General features: G+C 46.1%; 1 pseudogene across 1 annotated transcript; it reads right to left on the reverse strand.

Moving 5' to 3' along the window:
• Nucleotides 1-521: 521 nt before the first annotated feature.
• LOC308265994 (calcyclin-binding protein-like) lies at nucleotides 522-2,478 on the reverse strand (annotated as a pseudogene). Its single transcript has 3 exons — nucleotides 2,425-2,478; nucleotides 2,231-2,335; nucleotides 522-1,232 (listed from the first exon to the last, which is right to left on the reverse strand). The product of its transcript is annotated as a calcyclin-binding protein-like (transcript).
• Nucleotides 2,479-7,362: the final 4,884 nt, after the last annotated feature.

The raw sequence follows: 7,362 nt of genomic DNA on the forward strand, positions 1-7,362 counted from the left end.
TCCTCCAGTAATGGAGGATTCGTTGCCTTTGGGCTTTTTTTTTTTTTTTTTTTTTTTTTGTTTGGGTGGTACTGGGGTTCCTGGAAGCCCTTCTACCTCTGGGCTACACTCCCATGGGCTACACTCCCAGACCTATTTTTTAACTTTTTTTTTTTTTTTTTTTGGTGGTACTGGGGTTCCTGGAAGCCCTTCTACCCCCGGGCTACACTCCCAGACCTATTTTTACATTTTTTATTTGGAAACAGGGTCTCCTAAGCCAGTGCGCACAGCTGGCTTCGAACCTGCACGATCCTCCTGTCTCTGCCTCCCAAGCGTGGGGATTACCACGCCCGGCTTTTTTAACTTTTTTAAATGTGGAAACAGGGTCTCTTAAGCCAGCGTGGCTGGCTCTGAACCAGTGCGATCCTCCTGTCTCCACCTCCCAAGTGCGGGGATTCCAAGCGTGCGCCACCGCGCCCGGCCATTGCCTTTACTTTGAAGACTTTATGTGTAAAGTTATCTGTCAAATTCCTGTGTGCAGCTCAGCAACATTCCCTTATCTCCACACCCCAGTCCCCAAAGAGACTTAAGCCCCAGAATCCTGTGTCTCCCTTGGCTTCTCTCGATCCCACCCAGGCTTTACTAATGGTTCGCTTCGTATCATCATCCCCATCTTCATAAATTTTCTGTGGAACACTCACTGATCCCTCACTGGATCTGATTCGGCGTCGTATGAAGGCTTCTCTTTCTCTTTGCACTCTTTCTCAACCTGAGTCAAGTACTCCCACCTTGTGTTTTCTGCTTTCTTTCTACATAAGAACTGTGTCAGTCTTGGCTTTTTATGAACTGCCTTCCACAGAGGTGAATTTTAAGAGACTGTTCGCAACCACGGAGTAATTTTTTTCCATTTAGATTCTTCACCAAAAGATCCAATGACCTCTCTGTGAAATGTACCTGCTCGTTTTCAGCAGGGACTTGATGAACTCCAGCTAAGGTAATATATGTTTTCACAAACTTATCTGACTGATCCCATCCATAATTATTAATTTGCACTGTATATCCAGTTGTAATGGGAGCAACCACAGCAGCTGGCTTTTCACTGTCAAGAAGTTCTGGTTTCTTCTGTGATTTCTGTTGCGTCTTGTTCTTTATTTGTCTCAATCTTGGCTTTTTCAGCTATAAGAGCGTTGTGTACTCTTTTCCTAGGTCTTTTCCAGCAACACCTTTACCTCTTCTAGATCTTTCTGCAGTTCCTCCACAGTGAGGGGCCCAGCAAGACGTGTGTTGGGGGGGGTAGGGGGGTACAGGTGGTTGAGCCCAGCCCTTTTTATTTTGCTAAGTTAGTTCCCGGGCGGCCTTGCAATCCTCAGCCTCCAAGTCCTGGGATCACAGGCATGCACCACCCCATCAGTGGCCTCTCCATTTCTTCTAGCCACCCACATACCTCCAGTATGCACTCATGTCACTATTTTTTGTGTGGTACGGGGGATTGAACTAAGGCCCATTCTACCTACAGGCTACACCCCCAGACCTCTTTTTCATTCTTTATTTTGAAACAGGGTTTGGGAGGCTGAGACAGGAGGATCGCACAGGTTCGAAGCCAGCCTCAGCTACTGAGTGAGGCTCTCAGCAACTTAGTGAGACCCTGTTTCCAAATAAAGTATAAAATAGGGCTGGGAGTATAGCCTGGAGGTAGAAAGCCTCTGGGTTCCACCCCAGTACCACCAAAAAACAAAAGAACAAAACCATCTGGAGTTCCAGGAGTGGTGGCGCACACTTGTAATCCCTGCGCTTGGGAGGCTGAGACAGGAGGATCGCATAGGTTCAAAGCCAGCCTCAGCTACTTACTGAGGCTCTCAGCAACTTAGTGAGACCCTGTTTCCAAATAAAATATAAAATAGGTCTGGTAGTGTAGGCTGGAGGTAGAAAAGCCCCTGGGTTCCACCCCCAGTACCACCAAAACAAAACAAAATAAAACCATGTGGAGCATTTCCGTAGCCACCTTTGGAACTTGAATTCCTGATAAGAATACTAAGTGTTTCTGGGGTAGATAATGATTTACACACGCACGCACACAGTAATAGCTAAAGTCACTGGGCATTTATGTCATATTAGAAGTTAAGGGAAACTTATCTTCAACCCTCCAGAGTTCCAGTGAGGTGGGTCACGTGAATGGTGCCATATTACACACAAGGAAGCCGACAGAGGGATGTGAGCTGAGGCTTTGCAAGTTGCAAAGCAGGGGTCAGACTCCTGAGTCTGGCCTGAGAGCCCGCTCCTTAACAATGGCACTCCACAGCCTCTCTTGCAGGATGGTGCTAGAGCCCATCTGTAGAAACACAGTAGAACATTCATACTGTTAGAAAATTCAAGAATCTGAAAGACAAATATGTGATCATTATTAAGAAGTGAGTAGCTCCCAAAGTCTTTGTCCTATGAACCCACAGGTACGCGCCTGTCATCTGTGAGAGCAGCCCTTGTCCTGCATCCCGGGCCCATCCCCAAAGACAGCTGGTCCACACTTTCCTCCCCAGCAGGTGCTTCCCTCTGACTGTTCTCTTTCTCTTTCTTTCGTTCTCTCTCTCTCTCTCCCCCTCCCCTCTCCCTCTCCCTCTTTCCCATGCCCGGCTGACTGTTCTCTTGAAACAGAGCTGCTGTGGGAGTTTCATCCTGCCCTGTGGGTTGAATGAATCAGAGAGCTGTAGCACAAGAAAGATCAAGGACGCTTTGAGAAAAGACCTCGTGGCCTTTGAGTACCAAGATCCAGCTGTAGCTCTGACCTCAACCTTCACATACACTGAGATGCTTCTTCTTGGCTTAAGTTACTGCAACACAGAGTTTTAGTGAATACATCCATAAAAAGTTTCAGGATGAAGAAATACGTGATTACCAATAGTCAGGCTATGGAACCAGCCTAGGTCCTCAACAGCCTGTCCTCAACAGATGAATGGCTTATGAAATGATGGTTGATTCATACACAATGGAACTTGACTTCACCATAAAGAACACAATTACGCCCCTCAAAGGAAAATGGATGAAACTGGCCAGGCGTGGTGGCGCACGCTTGTAATCCCATCGCTTGGGAGGCTGAGACAGGAGGATCGCACAGGTTCGAAGCCAGCCTCAGCTACTTACTGAGGCTCTCAGCAACTTAGTGAGACCGTGTTTCCAAATAAAGTATAAAGTAGGTCTGGGAGTATAGCCCAGAGGTAGAAAAGCCCCTGGTCCCACCCGCCGTACCACAAAAAATAAAAAAGAATGGAACTGGAGAATATTATGGTAAGTGAAATTAGCCAGTCTCAGAAAGTACAGGGTCAGTCAAACATTTTCATTTGCTAGAGTAAAACTGGGAAACGAAAAGGACTTCAAGCACGGGAGGAGGGGGACACTAGTAGAATAGTGGAGTAGTGGAGGGGGATTTGTGGAGGGGGAGGGGAGAGCGATGCTAATATGATGCAGGGGGAGGAGTGGGCGGGGCGGGGCCTGAGGGAGATACCAGGAGCCTGTGCCAGTGTGCATCTGACTGTACAATTACAGTGCACCAATAACATTTTTTTTTTTTTTGGGTGGTACCGGGGGTGGAACCCAGAGGCTTTCTACCTCCGGGCTATTCTCCCAGACCTTTTTTATATTTTATTTGGAAACAGGGTCTCACTAAGTTGCTGAGAGCCTCACTAAGTAGCTGAGGCTGGCGTCGAACCTGTGCAATCCTCCTGTCTCAGCCTCCCAAGCGCGGGGATTACAAACGTGCGCCACCACGCCTGGCTGCACCAATAACATTTTTAAAAATGAAAAAAAAAAAAAGCCGGGTGTAGTGGCACATGCTTGTAATCCCAGTTCTTGGGAGGCTGGGACAGGAGGATCGCGGTTCGCCGACAGCCTCAGCTACTTAGTGAGGCCCTCTGCAACTAAATGAGACCCTGTTTCAAAATAAAAATACAAAAACAGGGCAGGGGTGTAGCTCAGAGGTTGAATGCCCTGGGATTCAGTCCTCAGTACTGCAAAATATTTTAAAAAGAACAAAAAACAAAAAAGTAAACACAATGTGTTCCCATATACATTTTTCCTCCATGGTTAAGAGTTTAAACTTTTCTCTCAAATATTGTAAAAGGTTCTAAACGTACAGCAAAGTTTAGAGAATTTTATGTGAACTCCCGCACAGCTTCATTCCTATCTCTAGATTATCCCACTGACATTTTCCTATTATTTGCTTGGTCAAGTATTTATCTGTGTCCACCCCTCCATTCAGGCAATAATCCAGCTTAACTTTAGTGTCAAAGAAAACTTTAGACAACACTACACACAGTATCATTACACAGTTCAATATTTGCTTAGTTTTTTTCTTTTTTTTTTGTGGTGCTGGAGATCAAAAGAGGGTCTTGGGCATGCTAATGGAGACTGTATCACAGAACTGCATACATTTCTTTTTATCTGATAAGTCGGGTCCCTCTCCTCTCCCATGTGATCTCACAGAGGGAACAGGAGGTGGAACCGCGGAAGCCAAAAGCAGAGATATCGCGAGACTACAGGTGCCACGAGACATACTTGAGATTGCAAGTCTACAGATGTCACGAGAGAATCGGCATGCCTATAAAACATCAGTACCTCCAATCCACCACGTGACTCAGCTGGCCGATCAGGACTATGCGCAACTCTCCAGACACCAATGGGAAGAGACACATTGGTCCCTTCCCGGGGCTTTCTACCTCCTGGCTACACTCCCAGACCTATTTTGTTTTATATCTTATTTGGAAACAGGGTCTCACTACCTTGCTGAGGGCCTCACTAAGTAGCTGAGGCTGGCCGAGAACCCAGATCCTCCTGTCTCACCCTCTCAAGTACTGGAATTACAAGCTTGAGCAACCACACCTGGCTCATCACCAAATCTTAAATGTACATTTACTGCATTTTAACATACACCTGTATGACTCAAACCCTTACCAAGATATAGACTACAGCTATCATTCCAGAACATTCTTTCAGGTCACTCCCTATCCCATCCCCCCACCACCTCTACCCCAGGAAATCTCCAGATTTCCTACCCTAGATCAGTTTGGAGACAGGCTCTTTTCAATCCTTTCCTTGGGGCACTGAGAGATTCCAGTCAGTGTCCTAAATCCAGGGAGAAAACGTGGTGGGTCTGCATTTTTCCTACCCAAGAAAGGCACGTGCGTGTGCATTTTCAGTGCTGGGAATGAGTAAACACTACATCCAGCAGGCCTAAAATGCCCCAATGAGGATAATTTGAAAAGTCCTTCATCTAGGATCTCCTAAAAAGTTTCAGGACCAAGATAGCCCTGTCTAAAACTTGCTAACAAAACTGGAAGGTTTTTTCTTTCCTTTTTTTTTTTTTTTTTGGTGTGTGTGTGTGGGGGTTCTGGGGGTGGAACCCAGGGGCTTTTCTACCTATGGGCTATACTCCCAGATCTATTTTCTACTTTATTTGCAAAAAAGGTCTCACTAAGTTGCTAAGAAAGAGCCTCATTCAGTAGCAGCTAAGGCTGGCTTCCAACCTGTGCGATCCTTCTGTCTCAGCCTCCCAAGCACTGGGATTGCTTGTGACTCTCTTCCCTCAGCCTCCTGAGTAGCTGTGGTATGCTGAGATTTCTGGGTTTTATTTTGTTCTGTGTTTATTTTGGTACTGGGGATTGAACCCAGTGGAATTCTACCTCTGAGCTACACCGCCTGTTCTGTTTTATTTTTAGTTTGAAACAGGGTCTCACTACGTGGCTGAGAATCTTGCTATGTTGTCGAGGCTGTCCTTGAACCTGCGATCCTTCTGTCTCAGCCTCCCAAGCACTGGGATTACAAGTATGCATCACTACACCCAGTGAGACGTCTGTTTTTAAAAACAAAATCATGCCAGGCGTGGTGGCGCACGCTTGTAATCCCAGCGCTTGGGAGTCTGAGACAGGAGGATCGCACAGGTTCGAAGCCAACCTCAGCTACTTGGTGAGGTTCTCAGCAACTTAGTGAGACCCTGTTTCCAAATAAAGTATAAAATAGGTCTGGGAGTATAGCCCGGAGGTAGAAAAGCCCCTGGGTTCTACCCTTAGTACCACAAAACAAAATCATTCAGGGTGTGGTGGCACATGCCTGTAATCCCAGTACTTGGTAGGCTGAGATGGGAGGATCATAGGTTTGAGGCCAGCCTTAGCAACTTAGTGAGGTTCCTCAGCAACTTAGACTGTTTCCAAATAAAAAATAAAATTGAGCCGAATGCCTCTGGATTCAACTTGTAGTACCAAACAGCAACCTCTTCCATAAAACTACCACTTGAACAAATTACTTTCAATAGATAAGTGGCATTTAAAACATTTATTTTGTATAACCCATGCTGGCCTGGTTATCAACCTACTCACATGTAAGTCTTGGACAGGCCCCTGGCTGACCTGGACTCACAGCACACACAAAGACTGGCCTTCCTACCTCCACCCTGGTACTTTCCAGGGTGGTTTAGGGTATGTGTGCTGGGGAGGTTCTTGGAAAGAGACATGCCAGGGTAAGAGGGCCATGTGTCTCCACAGATCTTGTCCTGGCTGCAGGGAGCGGGCACCCTGGGAGCTTAGTCCTAATTTGTCTGCTACAGGGACAGCTTTGTAAACATTCTTTTAAAAAATTATTTATTTATACTTTTATTGGTACACTATAATTATATATCACAGTAAGATTCAAAGTAATACAAACATACAAGCACACATCACCAGGCATTTTTCCTACCCCGCTTTCCCTCCTCCCTCTACACGTCGGGGAGATTGGTGAGACATAACATTATTTAAGCTCTTCCCTTCCTCAATCCTCCCCCACCCTTTCTTCCCCAACCCCCTTCCACTACTGTACTGGTCTCTCTTCTCATCTATCTAAAGTCTTGTTTCCTTTTTTCTCCCTAGCTTCTGCGTATGAGAGAAAGAAAACATATGAACCTTGACTTTCTCAGTCTCACTTGGCATACAACTCTCTAGTTCCATCCATTTTGCTGCAAATAACATAATGTGTGTGTGTGGGGGGGGGATACTGGGGGTGGAACCCAGGGGCTTTCTACCTTCAGGCTATACTCCCAGCCCTATTTTATACTTTATTTGGAAACAGGGTCTCACTAAGTTGCTGAGAGCCTCACTAAGTAGCCGAGGCTGGCTTCGAACCTGTGCGATCCTCCTGTTTCAGCCTCCCAAGTGCTGGGATTACAAGTGTGCACCACCACGCTTGGCTGCAAATGACATAATTTTAAAATGCATTTGTTGATGCATAATATGGGGAAATAGAAATTGTTATACACTGTTGAGATTGCGCATTAATAAATATTCTAGAGTCACAGTGGGGCGTAAGTACCACCCTGCAGAGCAACTGTGACCACAACCACAGGAGGCGCTCAGAAAACAGACT

Source organism: Muscardinus avellanarius (assembly GCF_963383645.1).
Source record: "Muscardinus avellanarius genome assembly, chromosome: 1".
NCBI lineage: Eukaryota > Metazoa > Chordata > Mammalia > Rodentia > Gliridae > Muscardinus > Muscardinus avellanarius.